Source organism: Myodes glareolus, chromosome 2, assembly GCF_982192425.1.
Source record: "Myodes glareolus chromosome 2, mMyoGla1.1, whole genome shotgun sequence".
Classification (NCBI taxonomy): domain Eukaryota; kingdom Metazoa; phylum Chordata; class Mammalia; order Rodentia; family Cricetidae; genus Myodes; species Myodes glareolus.
The window spans coordinates 77,652,658-77,671,809 of record NC_142027.1 but is presented as its reverse complement, the minus strand read 5'-3'; the positions used below and the strand labels follow the sequence as shown (position 1 = coordinate 77,671,809).

Sequence of the window (19,152 nt, the reverse complement as noted above, 5' to 3'; positions counted from 1 at the left end):
ACCAGGTGTGCGTCTCCTTAACTACCATGTCCTTGCTTGTCAGTTGTCCGATTCTAAGACTCCCTGGGTCTCCTGTTAAAAATGAGCCCAGCTGGGAAGGACGGCACCTCAGTAATCACAGGATCCCAAGTTTTAGAAACACGATATGGTAACTTCTTGCCTGTTAAGGTATGGCTCGTGGTGGGCCCTCTTGTCAGCTAGTGTGTTATGATTGAAAAGAAACTTGACTGTAAACAGGTATTCATCTTTAAAAGAAAAAATTCATTAGTCCTAGGACTTGCTCTTAAAGAGGATGTAGATTCTGGCTTAGTGAGTAGCCAACCACTTTGAAAGTCTAAACCCATCACCGTTTGTGAGTAGAACGAGCTGTCTTCCCTTGACTCTTTCATTTACCATTGAGGTGCCTGGATCTGGGGGTGATGAACGGGGGAGGCTAATGTGCAGCCCACATTCTGCATATGCAGAGTAGGCCTTTCCCCCATGGATGCTCTGGATGCAACGGCACTCCAGAGCGTGGTGGTGGAGCAGTCTGCTAAGTACAAGCTAATGGCATCTCGACGAGAGAAAGAGTGTCAGACATTCAAAACAAAATGAACGTAATAGCAGCTGGGCAGCACTAGAGCCAGAGAAGGCCGGTGGGTTTCGTGGACTGCTCAGGAGTGAGACAGCCAAGCAAATCTGAAAAGTCGGGCCAGAGGACCCTTTGTGAAGGCCAGCAGGAGGCGGGCGATTGGTGACATCTCTGTTTGCAGTCCAGCGCTGACACTGAGCTGGCTTTTGGTTTGCTTACGCAAGAGCTCCAGTTACAGAAATAATAACAGGCTTCTGGCCTCTTGGCGTTGACAGAAGTATGGCCGAGGCTGCAGTGAGCAGGTCACATCCTGCTGTCGCCCATTGCTTCAGGTCCTCGGAGCCTGCCCTGATGTGTATAGGTTCTGAACCTCTGGAGTTGCAGCCGGGCCGCTAGCAAGCACTGTGTTCTCCTCGGCGACTCGGATGGATGGTGCCTCTCTAATCCACCATTGTTTTAGTTCTCAAGGCTCACCTTGTGTGTTATTAACTACAGAAGATGGTCAGGGAAGTTTCCCCATGAGAGTCCCGCGAGAGGTTCTTTCTCTTACACTGGACCACTTTTTGTTTCCACCAGCAGACGAGACAACTCAGCAAAAGCTTCCTATAGGATCGAAATGCCAGGAAAGGTGCTGCTACAGAGGAAAGGATCCCCGGGGAAAGAACATCCTCAGATATTTCCATCCCAAAGAGCCAGGGTTACCTGGGAGTTAGGGTCCATTAGCATGGCCGCTCTGTTGGTGGGCTGGGCTCTTTCTCATTTTTTCCTTATACTAACTCTAATCCTGACCGCAGGATTACTGTTTTACAAACAAGGAAGCGGAGACCCACAGACTGACCTTGGTTGCCCTAGGTAACAGTGCCACGAATGGCGCTGGACTTTACACTGAGGCCACTATGGTTCACAGGCGAGCCTGTTATCTGCCTGTGTCATTCACTGGAATACGTCATGTCTTGTTTCCTTGAGTAAGGAGGAAACTGGGGATTCGTTGCTCTGATTCATATGTGAGAGTGAAGATCTGAACAGACTGCATTTGAGTGGGGGGTTCCATGTTCACACTGGAAGTCATTCCCGCATTTGAAACGTGAATGCGATGGTTGTGGCAGAGATGGAATGCTGGCATATGGTTCTCAGGAGCCTCCATTAACGTTAATAATGATGCCTGTGGTGGCCTGAGTTAAGAACGGCCCCCATAGGCCCATATGTTTGAATGCTTCCATGGTTAGTGAAACTGTTTGGGAAGGCCTGGAGGAGGTTTGTCACTGGGGCGCGTGGTCCTTGAGCTTTCAAAAACCCACTCCAGGCCAAGTCTTGCATTCTTTCTCTCTCTCTCTCTCTCTACCTGCTGCCTGTGGATCAGATGTGAGCTCTCAGCTACTGCTTCAGCACCATGCCTACCGGGCGGCTGCCATGCTTGCTGGGCGGCTGCCATGCCGTGCTCCTTACCCGGATGACTGTGGACTCACCCTCTGAAACTGTAAGAACCTCCCAGTTAAATGCTTCCTTATCGAAGATGCCTTGGCCACGGTGTCTCCTCACGGCAAGACAGCAGTAACTAAGACGGTGTCCAGCTATCAAGGAACGTGTGTCTGCCACTGGGCTCTATAGTAAAGATAAAGAGGGCTAAGGTGTGGACAGCCCTTCAGGAGTGATGGCAGCTGGGCGGAGGAAGGAGAATGGACCTAAGGAGCTCATCTGAGTGCCCATCTCTGTTTCAGCAAGCTCAAGGCATCTAGCATATAGATTCTGCTGTAGCTGCGAAAGGAGTCTGCTTGTGGGTAGACTTCATGAGTCTGCGACAAGCTCACTAAACCTCGCAGCGCAGAGAATCCTTCCTCACTTTCTGAGTGCCTGGGATTATAAGCATATGCACGTGGCCCTTCTAGGTTCCCATTCTAGTTAAAGTGATGTTCATATGATTAGGATAGTTGAGTTTGGGCTTGGTGGCACACCCTTGAAATCCCAGTTCAGGAGGCTAGTTCAAGAAGATAATGAGTTCAAGGCCAGCCTGAGTTACACAGTTAAACCCTGTGTGTGTGTGTGTGTGTGTGTGTGTGTGTGTGTGTGTGTGATTTAAGCAATATGTCAGTAATGAGAAAAGAAAGACATGGTAGGCAAATTTCCAAAATATGTTTAGATCAGAAATAATACTTTCTGATCCATTGCTATGGACTCCACCCCTTTTCTGGGTTTCCTGGAAAATCATTAAGTATTGAAATGGCCACGATAAGCTAGGAGCACTCTGTGTCAGGATGACCAGGAGCACTGTGGGTCAGGATGACCAGGAGCACTCTGGGTCAGGATGATCAGAAGTGCTGTGGGTCAGGATGACCAGAAGCACTCTGGGTCAGGATGATCAGAAGCACACAGTAAGTAGTTAATATGTATAAACTGTGTGTGTGTGTGGTATCTGCATATGTGTGTGTATGTGTATGTAGTATATGTGCTTGGTATTGTGTATGTATTTGTGTGTGGTGTGTATGCATGTGTGTGGCATGCGGTGTGTGTGTATGTATGTGCACTCATGTGCTTTGTGTGTTTGTGTGGAATGTGTGTAATGTGGGTGTGGTGTGTGTGCGCAAGTGTGTATGTATGTGCGTTTAAAAACGAATAAATATAGAACATAACATTCTTTTATGGGTTTCCAGTTTGAACATTTTTAGAGGACTCTGTGGGCAATGCCAGGGCTCTGAATATAGGAATCTTCATGCAAGTGGTAGTGTGAAGTAAGCATTTCTGGGTCAACAAGTTGCTGGTCAGCGCAAATGCAGTGGTGGCAGGGAGCTGATGAACATGGATGCAGTGGTGGAGAGGGGCTGTTCAGTGTGGATGCAGTGGTGGCAGGGAGCTGGTCAGCATGGATGCAGTGTTGGGCGGGAGCTGGTCAGCATGGATACAGTATTGGGCGGGAGCTGGTCAGCGTGGATGCAGTGGTGGGCAGGGAGCTGGTCAGCGTGGATGCAGTGTTGGGCAGGGAGCTGGTCAGCGTGGATGCAGTGGTGGGTGGGAGCTGGTCAGCGTGGATGCAGTATTGGACGGGAGCTGGTCAGCGTGGATGCAGTGGTGGGTGGGAGCTGGTCAGCGTGGATGCAGTGGTGGGCAGGGAGCTGATCAACGTGGATGCAGTGGTGGGTGGGAGCTGGCCAGCGTGGATGCAGTGGTGGCAGGGAGCTGGTCAGCGTGGATGCAGTGGCAGCAAGGAGCTGGTCAGCATGGATGCAGTGGTGGGCAGGGAGCTGGTCAGCGTGGATACAGTGATGGTAGGGAAGGGAAATGTGGAGGACGCCCCAAAAGAATTGGAGGGAGTCGGAAGATGGCCCATCAAGGCTTGACTGAAGTAAGACATAGAAGAGGGTGGTCTCTAGATTTTGCTATTAGGGAAGTAATCTCAGTGTAATGGTATGAGTTAACTTCAATTGTTTGTGGGAAATGGGGAAGTGTGAACAATTTAGAACACCCAGCCACAGAAAAGGCATCTTTTCTTTAGCTTTGAGGAAGTCAGTGGGGAGGAGCATTCCGTAAACAGATGACATGTTGACTGACTTCTGCAATATCAACCAATCGTGCCTGAAAATTTGCTCCACGCTGAATGGTTGCTGCTCCGGTCAAGGCCATATTACCGTGCTTGTCATAAGGTAAGTCCGCAAGGAAAGGTGCTGAGTCCATTAGGCACTGTGGACATAGAAGCAGGTCACCGTATCAGCACCAACCAAACGTGTCTAATGGGAGGGGTGGCTCTAGGTGTTTTAGCATCATACCTCTTGGTGCCTTGAGCATCCATATGAGATTTTGTTAACTTCCTTTGTACTGCACAGTGGTTATGATTTTGACAGATAAATCTCCAGGCAGCTCACTTGCATGGCTAGAATAATGTTTTATCCTTCATGAATGCGAGAGAGTGTGACAGGCAGTGTGGAGAAACCAAGGGAATGAGAGTTTCCCAAACGTGGCGGGGTGACCTCGGGACTCAGGTTGGAGGCTGGCATCAAACCAGCTCCATCTTGCAGCAAGCTGAGTCACTCCTCTGAAAGGTAGACTTGAATGATCTCAGGTAATTTGTTTGTGGTTTGATGAAAAAATAGTGGGAGAAAAGGACGGGGCGAGGGAGGGGGGATTGAAAGAAACCATGACTTGCAAAACACATGAGACTCTCAGCCCCCTACTCCTTTAAGGAAGCAACATGCTGAGGATGCAGGATCTAGTTCCCCAGTGGGAGCAGATGATGCAGCTTTGGCAGACATTCTGCAGGAAAGCAGAACTGTTCAGCTTCTCTTTGAATCTCTTTTGTCTCTGAAAAGAGACACATTATCAGACTGCACAAGAAAGAGTGAGAGAAAGGAAAAATCGGAACCCAACCACAGGATGATTATGCATCTTGTAGCTCCAGACCTGGGCTAGGCACATGCGCAGCTTACAGCCATCCTTGCGGGTGAGGGGTAGGGTGTCAGTGTTTGCAGCGGCCTCCTCAAGGCACATGAGGAACGGTAGGGAGAGGGGAGAGAAGATGGAAGAGCGAATCGAAGAGACGTAGGTGCTAAAAGCCAGCTGATTCCCTAGCAGCTAGCACAATGCCTCATCCTTAGGAGAATCTTGAGAAATAGTTATTGATTGAAGGGATTATCAGGTCCTGGAGAAAACTTCTGGGTTTTTATTATTTGTTCTTTTACTTTTGCTGAAGTATAGTGGAAGTACTCCGGGTCTTGTGGAGCGTGGAAGAATAAGGGGGAGAAGAGAATACATTTTTCAAAAGAAAATTATAAACGAGTAATATCAAGCAGAGAGTTAAGAGGACCTATGTCTAGGGCACAGCATGTGGCAGTATCCGATACCAATCAGTATCACCAATATTGATAACTCTGAGGTTTACATAAATGTATGCCCGCTGACTTTCCTCACACCCGGACGTGATACTGAGAGGCGAGCGATGGGAAGTGTTACAGCTTTCCTCCGGTTAAAATATCTTTGTATAGGTTCAGAGTGGTGGCACAAACCTTTAATTTCAGCACTCTGCAGGTAGAGGCAGGCAGATTTCTGTAAGTTCGAGGCCATCCTCATCTACATGGTGAGTTCTAGGGCAGCCAGGGTAGAGAGACCCTGTCTCTCTGTCTCAAAACATAAGCAAGCAAGCAAACAAAAACAACAGCAAAACCCTGAACCTCAAAAAATTTGCATAAAGTCCCATAACCTAATAATGCTAGCTATCCCAAACCACTTTTTTACTACCCCCTTGCCCTGACCCCGAGACAGGGTTTCTCTGAGTAGTCCAAGCTATCCTAGAACTTGTAGACCAGGCTGGCCTCAAACTCGCTTGCCTCTGCCTCAGGAGTGCCGGAATTAAAGGCATGCACCACCACCACCTCCCCTGTCCCGCCACCCCAACCACTTTTTAAATGCAGAAACCTAGGGAAACTTTATGTTTCAAGATGGTGCTAACTTGAAATATTTTTCAGTGTTATGGATTGTAGGTTGACTTGCTAGGCAACCACTCTACCACCACCACTGAGCTAACCCTGAGTTCCTTATGTCGTCCAGACTGGTTTGGTTCTCAAGATCTTCCTGCCTCAGCCTACTGAGTGCTACAATTACAGATGTGTGACATCATGCTTTGTGCTTAAAAGGTTCTTCTGTGAGACACGATCATCTCTGTGTAGTCACTCAAGGCACACTTTTTTGTTTTGTTTTGGTTTGGTTTTTTGAGACGGGGTTTCTTTGTGTAGCAGTCCTGGCTGTCCCGGGACTTGCTTTGTAAACCAGGCTGGCCTCAAGCTCACTGAGAACTGCCTGCCTCTGCCTCCTGGGCGCTGGGGTTAAAGGCGTGTGCCAGCACCGCATGGCTCACGGCACATTTTTACCTACAAGATGGAAAATGTGGACTGGGAGATGATTTTATTTGTTGAAATGTAGCACATGAGTCGTGTGTTCCAGTGACCTGAAAGCGTACACGTGGAGATACTGCATTCCCTCACCTTTAACCGGTGACTTAGATGAATGTATAAGGGGTGTCTTGAACAAATTCTGGGCGATGGAAAGCCGGGAGGACTTAGCACATGCTGTGTATGCCGGGGTCCACATCCTCTGTGTGCTTAGGCTGGAGGAACTATGGGAAGAAAGGAGACACTGAGTGGATGCGAGGGGCTGCCTGTGGGCTCAGTGAGTCACTTTTCTCTTGCTCTCATCAAACACTGTGACCGAGGGAACTTACCCAAGGGAGGGTTTATGTGACTTACAGCTCCAAAGGTGTCTAAGGCCGTCATGGCAGCTAGTGGCAGGCACGGCAACAGAAACAGGATGTTGAGAACTCATGGTTTGAGTGGCAAACATGAAGCAGGACAAGCACGTTGGAGATGACGTTGGAGATGACGTTGGAGCCTTTAAACTCTCAAAACCACCTCTAGGGACATACTTCCTCCAACAAGGCCGCACTACCTAAGCCTCTCCAAACATGAGATTGGGGGGGAGTGGAGGGGAGGGGGGAGGTGGCGTTTCTCATTCAAAGCACCACAGGCTCCAGCCACCAATAGCCAAGAGAGACAAAGGGGGCGATTTGGCTGAAGAGCAGGACTTGGAAGAAAAATCAGTGAGTCTGAGATACTGAACTGAGAGTCCTTCAAGTGAACCCAATAAAAACGAGTCAGAAACTTAACAGTTGGCAGGAAAGGTGCTTTACCATCCTGTCTGTACTTGGTCACACCTGGGGCCTGTGTTTGGGTCCTTAAAGACAGGTGTAGACCAATGGAACAAGGCCAGAGGAGATCAAGGAGTTCAGAAACTATGAGGAACACTTCAAAGACTGAGAGTATTTAACTTGGAGAAAAGAAAGGTTCTGGGCAAATAGCACTGCCTTAAGAAGCATTCATTTCCATCTGGAGGGCAGAGTTAGAACCAACAGTGGGAGCTGAAGTCTCCTTTCTTCCCATAGTTCTTCCAGCCTAAGTATACAGAGGATGTGGACCCGGCATACACAGCATGTGCTAAGTTCTCCTGACTTTCCATCACCCGGAATGTGATGAAGATGCCCCCTATACATTCATCTAAGTCACCAGGGGGGAGTTCAGACTCGTGCCAGTAAAATGTGTTTTATAAGTGGATGTGGCTAACTGTGGTTTAGAGGTTGTCGTTATTCTAGGCATTAAGTTGGAGTAAGCTGCCCCCTTCCTTCCTTCCTTCCTTCCTTCCTTCCTTCCTTCCTTCCTTCCTTCCTTCCTCCCTCCCTCCCTCCCTCCCTCCCTCCCTCCCTCCCTTCTTTTTTTTTCCCCAATTGAGTGGAACTGTGTTTACTGCTGGGAGAGTGGCCAGATTGTCTTCTATAGACTTTTCTAACCACCATTGTAATAATGCCCTCTCTCAGAGTGTCCATGGTCTCAGTTGCTGCATGCAATCCAGGAAGGGACTGCTGGCAGGCGGGGTGGTGGTGGTGGTTTGGGGGGAAAGGAGAGGGGGGAGGGGGAGTCATGACATAGTGCAGAAGGTGTGAGATGTAGAGCTAGTGATCCAAATCTACACGCATTGGCCTTGCTTTCAGCATAGTCTAGCACACCACGCTTTCAGCATAGAGAACTGACTGATTTGAGTATAGCAAAGCGCTCACGAGTTAGTTTTTAGTATTTGAAAACACCAGCTGACTCTTGGGCATTTGCCTTTGAGTGTCTCTTCTTAGGGAACCTCAGGGATGCTCAGCACCTTCTGGGTATCTGCCGGTCAGCACTGTTTTAGCCACGTCCAGGCCCAATCCCCACTACATCACAGGAAACCTTCCTTGTAGGAATGGCCTGTCTTCAGTGTGCTCTAGGTACAGGTTTGGGTCTCAGTTATGCATTAATTGCATAGTCTTAAGGGATTAAAGAGTCTAACCTCTATTTATAAAACCCACAGCCTTTGTTTTTACTCTGCAGGTTCTGTAAGATAATTAGAAAGAGATAGCATAGCAATGGCATGTTCACCAATCAGTGGTGCTGATGGTTGACTGACATCAGACCTAACTTCCAGCATGTATACCTGCTGGGGATGAGTTCCCTGTGTTGAGCATTGCTGGAGATGAGTTGAGGTTTGACAGAAGGGTCTTCTTTTCCAAACCATTACAACGCTTTCCCACGTGGTATCTTTCCGGATTTCCTCTTTAGAAGAAAATGTGGACAAATCATAACATGTTCCCCTGTATCTGGAGGGTTGTCAGCCATGGATTCAGTCAACTCTGGACAGAGAATATTTGGAAAAAACTTTCTGTATTGACAGTATGCAGTCTACTGACTATTTATACTGCATATACACCGTGTTAGGTATTATTAATCATCATCTAGCAATAATTTTATAGTATGTGGGAAGATGTGTATGAACGTATGTAAGTACAACATTGTGTATAAGGGGCTGAGTATCTGTAAGTTTTGGTGTCAGAGGGTGCTGGGACCTAATTCTGTAAGGATGTCCCCCCAGGGATGACTGTATGAGCCAGATTCTTGCTTTATTCCTAAGCAGCTAGCTTTGATATTTGTTCCAGTGGGCACTCCACTGCTAGCTACTGGCCTCGCTTTATACCCTGCAAATAGTGGCCAGTTTCACAGAACAGGCATGAGTCACCTCCTTTGTTATTGTTAGTAACTAAGCTATTGGAGTAGTCAGGACCTTGCGTTGAAGCTTTCCATTTCTAACAGGGAAGAAGCATCTGGTGTCTGCCAGCTGCCCCTTCCTGTACTTGCCACAATTGGGCTCTTCAGCTAGGCCTGGATTTGAGGAAGTGTGATTGATTTGCTGGTGGACAACTCACTTGTTAACATTCATTCCAGGTGTGCAGAAGCCACATCATGCGACGCAGTCTGGGCTGAGAAGTGTGCCAAGTGCCTGAGCCCCTAAGAAGGCTCAGGAGATTTCTCCTTTCTGAAAATCCACGCTTGGTCAAGTAGATGAACAGAGAGACTGTGGGAGAGGTGCGCATCCTGGCTTAACCTAGGATGTGTGAACATGCAGGGCAGGGGCTCCTCACCCAGGATGTGAGCATACAGGGCAAGGCTCCTCACCCAGGATGTGAGCATACAGACCAGGGCCTCCTCACCAGGATGTGTGAGCATACAGACCAGGGCCTCCTCACCAGGATGTGTGAGCATACAGGGCAGGGCCTCCTCATACAGAAAAAGACCTCTGAATTTCCCTGTATTCAACAAACTATAGGCAAAGACCCACTGATTCTTTTCACATAATAAGTCAAAAGGCACTTACACCTCTTTTTGTGTGTGTGTGTGTGGGGGGGGGGTTCCTATATAGTCTTTCAGTTTTTCCATCCAAGGGATCATTTCCTTCATCTTTCAGGACTCATGGATAAATACAATCTGTAATTTATGAAGCATGGACCCCTTAGGTGATGGCCTCACCCCATACTGAGCCTGAATGTCAGCTGTTCCAGACATTCTGTGATGGTCCCTTATCAGTCATCATGCGTTCTTTGTTCCCATAATGCCCGTGCTGTATCTGGAGCTTTCGGACGTGTAGACAGACGGGAGAACACTTGACTCTGCTTGCCTTCTTTCATAGTTATTTTTATGTTCCTCTGATCAAATATCCTGACCAAAATAGGCTTAAGGGAGGATGTGTGTATTTTAGCTTAACGTTCCAGAGGGCATGTGCTCCATCCTGATGGGAAGGCATAGCAGCAGGGTCATGTGACCCACCCATCAGGTTGCACTGGCAGTCCTGAAGCAGAAAGGGAGAGAGGGAGAGATGGATAAGGAGAAGGAGGGAGGGGGATAGGGAATGAGCACATAGACAGTAGGACCTGGCTGGAAAACCTCAAAGCCTATGCCATCTTCCAGCCAGGCTCCAGCCTCTCAAGGTCCCACAACCATTCCAAACAGCACCGTCAGCTGGAGACCAACTGTTCTAGCCCAAAGGCAGATGGGGGATATTTCACGTAGAACTATAACAATATCCTGTAACAGCAGGCTTCCTTTCTGGGTCCGTCTCAAAGGTGACAGGACTGCAGTCCTTGGGGATGCCCATGCTTTAGGTGATTTGAGAGCTTCTGGGTACCATCCTAGTGCTTCCCATCTCCAGCACTTCCCAACTTACATGTATGATGTTGTGGGTCCTACTTCCCCCATCCCCGCAAACCCCCCCCCCCCCGCAAAAAAAGTCAAACTGAATCTTCAAACTGCCGTGGCACCTGAGACTAGTTTCAGTATTCAACTAAAAGTGTCTTTCCAAGTTCTAAACATAGGACATGATCATAGTTAAAATAAGCTGTTAGCAATTTTGGGAGGGCACTCTTTAGGGGACTACCAAGGCAAGGTGGATATGGCCCCCATGACACTCAGAAGGTAGTGTCATGGCTCCCACAAATCTGTTTCTGCCCTCCCCCCCACTGCAGCCCACCTTCTTGGAGTCTTCCTGGGGTAACAGTGCTGCATTCTCATGGAGAGGATAGCATTCCTGAGTTCTGAGAGCAGGACCTCACTATGAGCTGGCTCTCTCACTTGAGACGGATGCCCCATTGTCCAGCTAGGGTGGAGGTTGCCTTCACAGGCAGTTGATCGTCCTTAGGGAAGACTCCCAGGAAGGAATCTGTATCTCAGATGCCTTGGAGTTTCTGTGGTCACTGCTTGACTGGGCTTCGGTTGGAACACATCTTCTGTGGATCTCTTGGATGAACAGCCAAGCTGATTTAATTACTACGGGGTCATAATAGTCCATAATAATGGAATTGAAATTTAAAGAAATTTTTATTTTTTTACTCTCCCTCCCACTTTTAATCCTAGCTGTGTTACCTGTACTTTTTTTTCAGTCTAAATGGAGTCTACATTTTCTGCCTTCTCAAACAGATCAGCAGAATTGAAGGGAAGGCCTTCAACAGGCTGTAAGAACCACAGAAGCACACTTTTACAAAATTATAGACCCCATCCCGTGAGTACCACAGACTGGGCATGGTCTGTGCATCTTAGACAGCTCAACTGGGTGTGTGTTATTGTTTTAGAAGACAAAGGATGTCCGAGGGAAGAGCTACCTCAAAGGCCCCCTCTCCACCTTGTAGCACGCCAAGGAGGAGAGGGCTGGGGTTGAGAATGAGGAGTGACTCTTCTGCCGTTTTCCTGGGTGGCCTTTGGGAAATCTCTCCCTGTCTGTGAGCTCCCGTTCCCTCAGAGGTAGAATAATTTGCCTGCAGGTTTCTAATAAACGCAGCAGACTTCCTAATGCCCAGCAGAGTCCTTTGTGTAAATGCTACCTGCAACAATGGTAATGGTCCCATAATGCTCAGGACATAATGCTAGTGGCTGATTCTCTGCTCCCATGGGTAGACCGAGCTGTGTCACCAGAACCCGTGGGCCTGTGGGCATGCCTCTTCTCACCTGCACCTTTCTATGTGGTCCTCTGTGACTGTCCTCACCACTCACTTTTGACTCTAATTCCAGAGGCTGAGGGTAGCTGTCCCACCCCAACCTCTACCTATTTTTAGTTAGTTTTTTTTTTTTTTAATTTTCTTCTATTTTGAAACAGGGTTTTGCTGTGCAGCCCAGGCTGGCTTTGAAATAAACCCGTTGCCCCAGCAGTAAGTAGCTTGAGTGTGTGTGTGTGTGTGTGTGTGTGTGTGTGTGTGTGTGTGTGAGGAGGGGGGAGGGGTTCCAGGTGGCGCCACACCTGGCAGGAACAGGATGTTTTGAGAAAGGCACTCCTACACTCACCAGTTTCTCTGTGAAAATAGCTGAGGTTTGCACAGATGTCACAGGTGGCCTTCAAGCTTACCACATACATCCCCGAGTGGGGTGTGGGGTGAGCTGGGGGAGACTGGAGCAGCACAGGCAGAGAAGCCATAGCTTCCCATCCACAGAGAGGACCCGTGGCCAGACGCCGCTCACCGTACAATTCCCACTGTATCCCACACGCTGGGCAAACGCCATGGATTCTGGGCTTGCTCAGGCCTTTGTGTCATCTCGTTTGCCCCAGGGTGTGGCCTAGAGTCCTCCGTGTTGTCCGGTTGTGGCACTCCTCAATCCTCTGGACTGACCACTCCATCACAAGCACTACCTACCAATACTGCCATTTTGTTGTGAGGCTGTTTCTTCTGGAGCTCCTTCAGGCCTGCCTCCTCAGGAACGGTGTCGGGGTTCGAGGGGCTTCTGCTTGCAGCGTTGACTGGGTTGCAGGGAGGGCAGGCAGGAAGGAGGAGACGTATTCCTGAGGAAATTCGTTTCTGGAGGCTGCAAAGTGTGATCCCGCAAGCGACACTTCTTAATCCTGCCTAGAGTCCTTTGCGGTTTACCATGCACCGCGTGTACAGTCCGGCATTCAAGGAATAAGGGCGCCTGACCCTTGGTTTGGTTGGTGACAGGGCAGTGTCCTGAAAATGTAGCATTAGGTTGAAAGTTGGTAACAGCGGCAGAGAGCTGGGGCATTGTCTTCTGAATTTTTTTCTGTTTTCCTTTCATGGCTCTCTTAGCCTGGTACACTGGCTGGTTTTGTGTGTCAACTTGACATACACTCATTAGAGAGGGGGAAGCCTCAGTTGAAGAAATGTCTTCATGAGATGCAGCTGTAAGGCATTCTCTCAATTAGTGACCAACAGCGTGGCGGGGGCGGTGGCAGTGGGAGGGTTGGGGGGACAGTCCATGGCGGATGGTGCCATCCCTAGGCTGGTGGTCCTGGGTTCTATAAGAAAGCAGGCTGAGCAAGTCACGGGAGCAAGTCAGAAGCAGCATTCCTCCATGGCTTCTGCATCAGCTCCTGCCTCCAGGATCCTACCCTGCTTGGGTCCCTGTTCTGCCTGCCTCCAATGACGGACTATAATTTGGAAGTGTCAGCTAGATTACCCCATTCCTCCTCAACTTGTTTTTTGGTCATGCTGTGTGGTTGCAGCCATGGAAACTCAGAGTAGGACACCTGGGTCTGGAAAGGAGAACCCCTTACCCAGCGCTGCCGTGGTGGCTAAGGCATGCACATGTGCAGAAACTACCGAACTGGTCACGTGGCCGACAATCAGGAGGGAGAAACAGAGAGGGGAATAACACTAAGGCTGTCATCCCTCCCAACCAATGCTATTTGATGGCAACAGCAAGCCACAGGTGTCAGCTGGGTCCATGTTTCCAAATCGGAAGGGCTTCATAAAAAGTAAGAAACGGTGGGAAAAAGTAATGTAGGTGATGTTTTACTCAGACATGTTCAGAATGTTATCTATCAAGCGGTCAGTGTAAATATCTACTGGGCATTTTAGATTTTTCTTTCCACGTGAAATCCAGGAAGTCGGGTGAGAAAATTTCCCCTGCTAGCATGTCTCTGTTTGAATAGCCACATGTGGCCGGGGATTACAGCATTGTAAATTCTCCGCAATTGACATGGATTATTTTGTATGCCTCAGCACCATGTGCAGAACCGAATTAGGGAGTGAAGCCCGGTGAGGCAAGGTCAGCTGCTGTCAGTCACAAAGTGAAGCTAAAAATGACCAAAGGCCGCCATTGTTTTCCTCTTCAGACTGCAAATCATGGAGGTTTGATCTGGGTCCAGAAGAATGGGAAGGGCGGGACAGGGGGAAGCGAGCAGAGATCATTGCGTTGCCATACCGCCTCTGAGGGCCTAAGTTGCTGGTGATCCTACAGTATGCAAGAGGGAGGAGGCCCATTGGTGAAGCAGGGGTAGCCAGCCTCCCAGCTGCCCTTCAACCTATTGTTGGCGGGTCAGAAGAGGCAAGGGGAGCCATTGCTTTCAAGGTCATGTGACAAGGGTAAAGGAGCCTTTTACTAGTCACAACTCCTCTCTAAGGGACCTGGGCCCTCAGAACAGCTTTCCTTTTAGATGTTAGATGACCTGCAAGGCCATAACAGCTCAGCCGTGCCAGGCCAGGCTGTCGCTGGTGCTGAATTCCGATTGTGGCCTGTAAGTTCTGACTGTGGACCCTCCAGAAGAGGCCCACAGAGTCCTTTCAAGGAAGACCACAACAGGTTCATCAAGAGACAGATTAGGAGGACACATGCCATTCTGTGGGTGACCACTGTGGTTCTGCTTCAGTTCCTAAACATTTCAGTGCTAAGTTGTAAGGCAAAGGTAGACTTTGGAATCCTGACACCCTGATGCACTATTGTCATGTCATTGTAGTATTCCCCTGCCCCCAGTGGCCACTGACAGAAGTGTGTCTAATGACATTATACTTTTACTCTTGATGAAAAGTTCAGTTTTTTTCATTTGTCATAAAAATTTCCCAGTCAAGTAGTGCCAGTAATGGGCTAGCAACTTCATAGGATGACTTTGAATTCTGTATTATAATTTGCTTCTTTCTGTAGATAAATATTAAGGTTGCTTCGATATTTGGTGCTGTGGTAGACAACCACCCACTCAACATCCCTTTTGACCTTTAAACTGTATATTATAATGAACACTCACTCTTTGTATTTCACACCTAGAGAGTGCTCAGTGTTTTTAGACGTTAGTGGGGTGTATCTTATGCTTTCTACCTCTGTGCGACACTCGAGGGCCCCAGTTTTGCTAGTTTACTAGCCCTGACTATGAAAATTTACTCTGAGTTGTGTTCAAGTTCACTGAAGGAAATGTGTTTTGCCTTTGGGGGTTCTTTTCCCATAAGCCTCATACAGAATCACTTGACTAGCTGAAGGCTGGGCCACAACCAGCAGGGGAATGACCTTTTCACCAGAACATTGATTAGACACCCTTGCTCTGAAGACTGGCCATAAGGGTCTTCAGGCCGGCAATAGCATGTGTCTAAGAGCTGCCCAGAAAGAGGGAGGAGCTTCATTCCTAATGGTACCTAGCTGTAGAAAAGGGGTGACCTGCCCATTTCTGTAGCCCCGTTGCATATGGCTGTGGCACAGGCTCTGGAGGCCGAGATGTATGTCCTTGGATAGAGATGTATGTCCTTGGATAGGTTATTTACTCTGTTTTTATCTCATCCTCTTCCCAAATAGAGAAAAGAGCAGGTGTGGTAGCTCACGCCTCTGATGCTAGAACTTGGATGCCGAGGTGGCAAGTTTGAGGCCAGTCTGGAGCATATGGGAAGATCGTGTCTCAAAATAAAATAAAATAGAGGTGACAGCCGTGTCTCTGTCTACAGCATTGCTGTAAGACTTACACTGTTATATGGAAAGTCCTAGAGCAATGTTCAGTACACGCGAGTACAGGTTTGCCTCTCCTCTGACACTTTATGGAGGCTGCCCTTGGACTGCCTTCTGCAAGTAGAATTGTGGTACTCGTGTGCTCGAAGGTGTTTGAATGACGTCACATACTCAGAGAACCTCATGCCACATCCTGCATGCCCAGGGCATGCAGGTGCAACACCGAAAGAACACTCATTCTCGGTTTTATGTTGTTCTTTGTAAAAGGATGTTCCCACCTTACACAGTGATTTATAAAAAGATGTTCCCACCTTACACAGTGTAAGCGGCAGTCATGTTGATTTTGGAGGCATTTGTTTCTGTGGGCTTTTTTTTTTTTTTGAGTCCACATTGTAGGTGTGTTCCACAAATCAAAATGGGTGGCAAATCAAGATTTTTTTCTTTTTCATCTTTTAACCTAGTCTCATTGAGGTAACCAATGCAAAATTTCATAGACAGAGCATTTTACTTGCTATGTTCCTTAGTTTAGTGACTTTCTCTGCAGGCAGCTTCCAAAGAAACTCTCAAAATGTCTTGTGTTTAGCTCAGTAACACTTATCAAAGATGTCTACTATCAAAGAGAAGGGAAACGTCATATTCTCGAAGCAGCACAGAGAAATGACTGAAGAGGCTTCTATGCCTTCCCCATCTGCCCAGCAGCCCCTTCTTTACATCTGGGTTGAGCTGTGCATCCCCAAGAACATTCCCAAGAACATCTAGACCTGGTTGTAGCCCCTCCAAATGTAGACCACCTTGCAGTGGTAATTTTCTCCCTCTTTGCTCCTCTCCTCTGGGAGCTGAGCCACTGGGGAAAGCTGTAATGTTTGGGGTACATGCTTGGTCATGAGTGTTTGTTGGTTTTGCTGATGAGCTTGGAAGTATCTGTTTGAGATGCTGGAAGGTGGGTAATCGTCACAAGGGGCTCTGCAAAGGAAGGCTAGGGCTAGGTCAGTGGCAATATCCGTTCGCACCATGGAAAAGTAAAAGCAGTGATTATGCCTAGAAATGCCAAGGACTTTCCCCTTGCCCAGGTGTCCTTGTCCTCTGTGAATCATTAGCCAATCATTATTCCAGCTCATTCACAAGCTTAAGTAGCGCCTTGCTCTCAGCACCCACCACAGCCATGCCTCTGTACAAGTGTCCCTTGCCTGGGAAAGTTCTGGGTGGGTCTGTCTCTGTTTTGTGGCTCAAAGCTGACTTTGGGCATATCATGAAAGGTAAGACTTCCTTCTTCAGCCTTCAGGCTATGCAGATCGTAGATAGGCTGTGCAGATCAAGACAGTTTTCTCTTGTATCCGGCCCTAGGTTGCATAGGCGTGTGATGGTTGATATTGATGGTCAGTTTGGTTGGATGAAGAAACACCTAGGGCTTTGTGAAGTGCTTGTCTGGGTGTCTGTGTGCCAGAGACCGACCAAGAGGGCTCAGTCTGACCACTAAGTTCATCCCTTAATGAGTTCATAAATGACAGCATTGGAGGGAGGTATTGGGAGTTACAGACAGGTAGGGCCTGGATGGAGGAAGTACATGGTCATGGCTATGTCCTTGGAGCTATTTCTTGCCCTGGTCCCTATCTATACTCCCCTTCTGTTATCTGCTTCTTAGACATGAAGGGCAATCTCTGCCATATATCCTGCCACCATGGCTTTCTCACCACATGGGGCCAAGTGATCATGGACTGAAACCTTGAGCCAAAGGAAATCCTCTTTTTTGAGTTGTTTCTGTTAGGGATCTGGTCACAGCAACGAGACAAGGGACCAACTGGGGATCCACCTCAAATTTATGTTCTGTTTATACAGCGGTTGGGGACAATCTGTCTCTGTGTAGCTGGCTAGACTTACCAGAACTATTTTTATTTATTTATTTTTTCAGAACTATTTATTAAGAAGTCTTTTTTTTTCTTTCTCTCTCCGTGGAACTCCATTGGTTCCTGTAAATGAATATAGGTGTGATGTCCTCTTTCTAGATCTGTTTTTTTAATTTTATTTATTTATTATTGACTTTTAAAAACAGGGTTTCTCTGTGTAGCTTTGGAGCCTGTCCTGGAACTCACTCTGCAGACCAGGCTGGCCTCAAGCTCACAGAGATCCTCCTGCCTCTGCCTCCCAAGTGCTGGCATTAAAGGCATGTGCCACCACTGCCCGACTAGAATCTGTTCTTTTGTGGGTCTGTTACTGTTCTTTTCTGTTCGGTTATGGTAGGTTTCGTGAGAAGTCCGATAAAACCCTTCTATTGTTCTCTGAAGACTGCCACTTTGGATTTTAAAATGCCTTTGTCTTAGTTTAGAATTGGCTTGTTGATTTCCACCAACGAGGAGCTAGGATTTTGGTGAGAGTGTACTGAAGCTGATTGATTGATTGAGAGTGTACTGAAGCTGCTGACCAAAGTAGTAAGCTGGAAAGCAGCTGTGCCCCTCGCCACGGGTTTATGCTATTGAGGAGGCAGGAAAGTCTCCAGATCTGTAGCTGCCAAGCCAGAGACACAAGAGAGATCAAGGTGCAGCGATGGCCTATATCAGGTCTGAGAACTGGCAGTGATGATCATGTCTCTCGACCAAAGGCTAGAAAGCACAAAACCCAGAAAGAGATGATGTTTCAGGCAAGAAAAGCCCTCATTGGCCCAGCCCTAGGCAGGAGAAATTGCATTCTGCTTGTGGTCCAGTCAGCCTTTTCGCTCTGTGTTGTAAGCCTTTGACTGACTGGGTGAGATCCTCCTCCCGGGGAAGGGAAATTTTCTGTGCTCTGATTACTGATGTAAATAGTAATCTCATCCAAACCCCGCAGACATATCCAGACTAATGTTTGACTGGTTATCTGGGCACATGTGGAGTAGTTAAGCATATATAAAACTAACCCTCACAACCAATAGGGGAGCAAACTGTTTTAAAACCAAACCTTCAAAACCATGAACATAAATATACTCCGTTATGTAAGCCTTTTCATAATGACCCCCCAGGATGTCCTGTAGTTTTCAGGAAGAGGATACCCATCTTTCGCTGAATCACTTCTTCAGATTGAGGTCCCATAATTGTACATGGCTCTTGCACAACTGAAAGTGGAATGGAAAATGTATTTCCCAAGCATCTGTGAACTGACACTTTTAAGGACTTATATGCAGAGTCTTTAGAAGGATGACTGTCAGGCTGAGAGCGGTGGTGCACGCCTTTAATCTCAGCACTTGGGAGGCAGAGGCAGGCGGATCCCTGTGTTTGAGGTCAGCCTGGTCTACAGTGTAAGTTCCAGGATAGCCAGGGCTACACAGAGAAATCCTGTCTCAAAAACAAACAAACAAACAAACAAACAAAACTAAGAAACCAAACAAAACCCAACAACAACAAAAACAAATGAAGGGTAATTGTCAGCCTTCTAAGTACCAGTGAAGTAGGTGCAGCCTTGCAGGGTGTAACCATGAGTCATTTTTGGAGAGCTCTTTACACCTGTATGCTAATTTATCATTGCCAAAATATTTTTTTTTTTCCTTTGGTCCTGACAAGGGCTCTTGGGAGA

At 47.8% G+C, this 19,152-nt stretch overlaps 1 protein-coding gene across 3 annotated transcripts in view; it reads left to right on the top strand.

Moving 5' to 3' along the window:
* The window catches only part of St6gal1 (ST6 beta-galactoside alpha-2,6-sialyltransferase 1), a 140,341-nt gene that overhangs the window by 45,491 nt on the left and 75,698 nt on the right, over positions 1 to 19,152 (top strand). The window contains exon 1 of one of the 3 annotated variants that reach the window (XM_048453876.3): positions 4,081 to 4,206. The exons of the other annotated variants lie outside the window; for them this stretch is intronic. The gene's annotated coding sequence lies outside the window, so the exon portion shown is untranslated. Of the gene's footprint in view, positions 1 to 4,080; positions 4,207 to 19,152 lie in introns of those variants that run through there. 3 annotated transcript variants of the gene reach the window in all.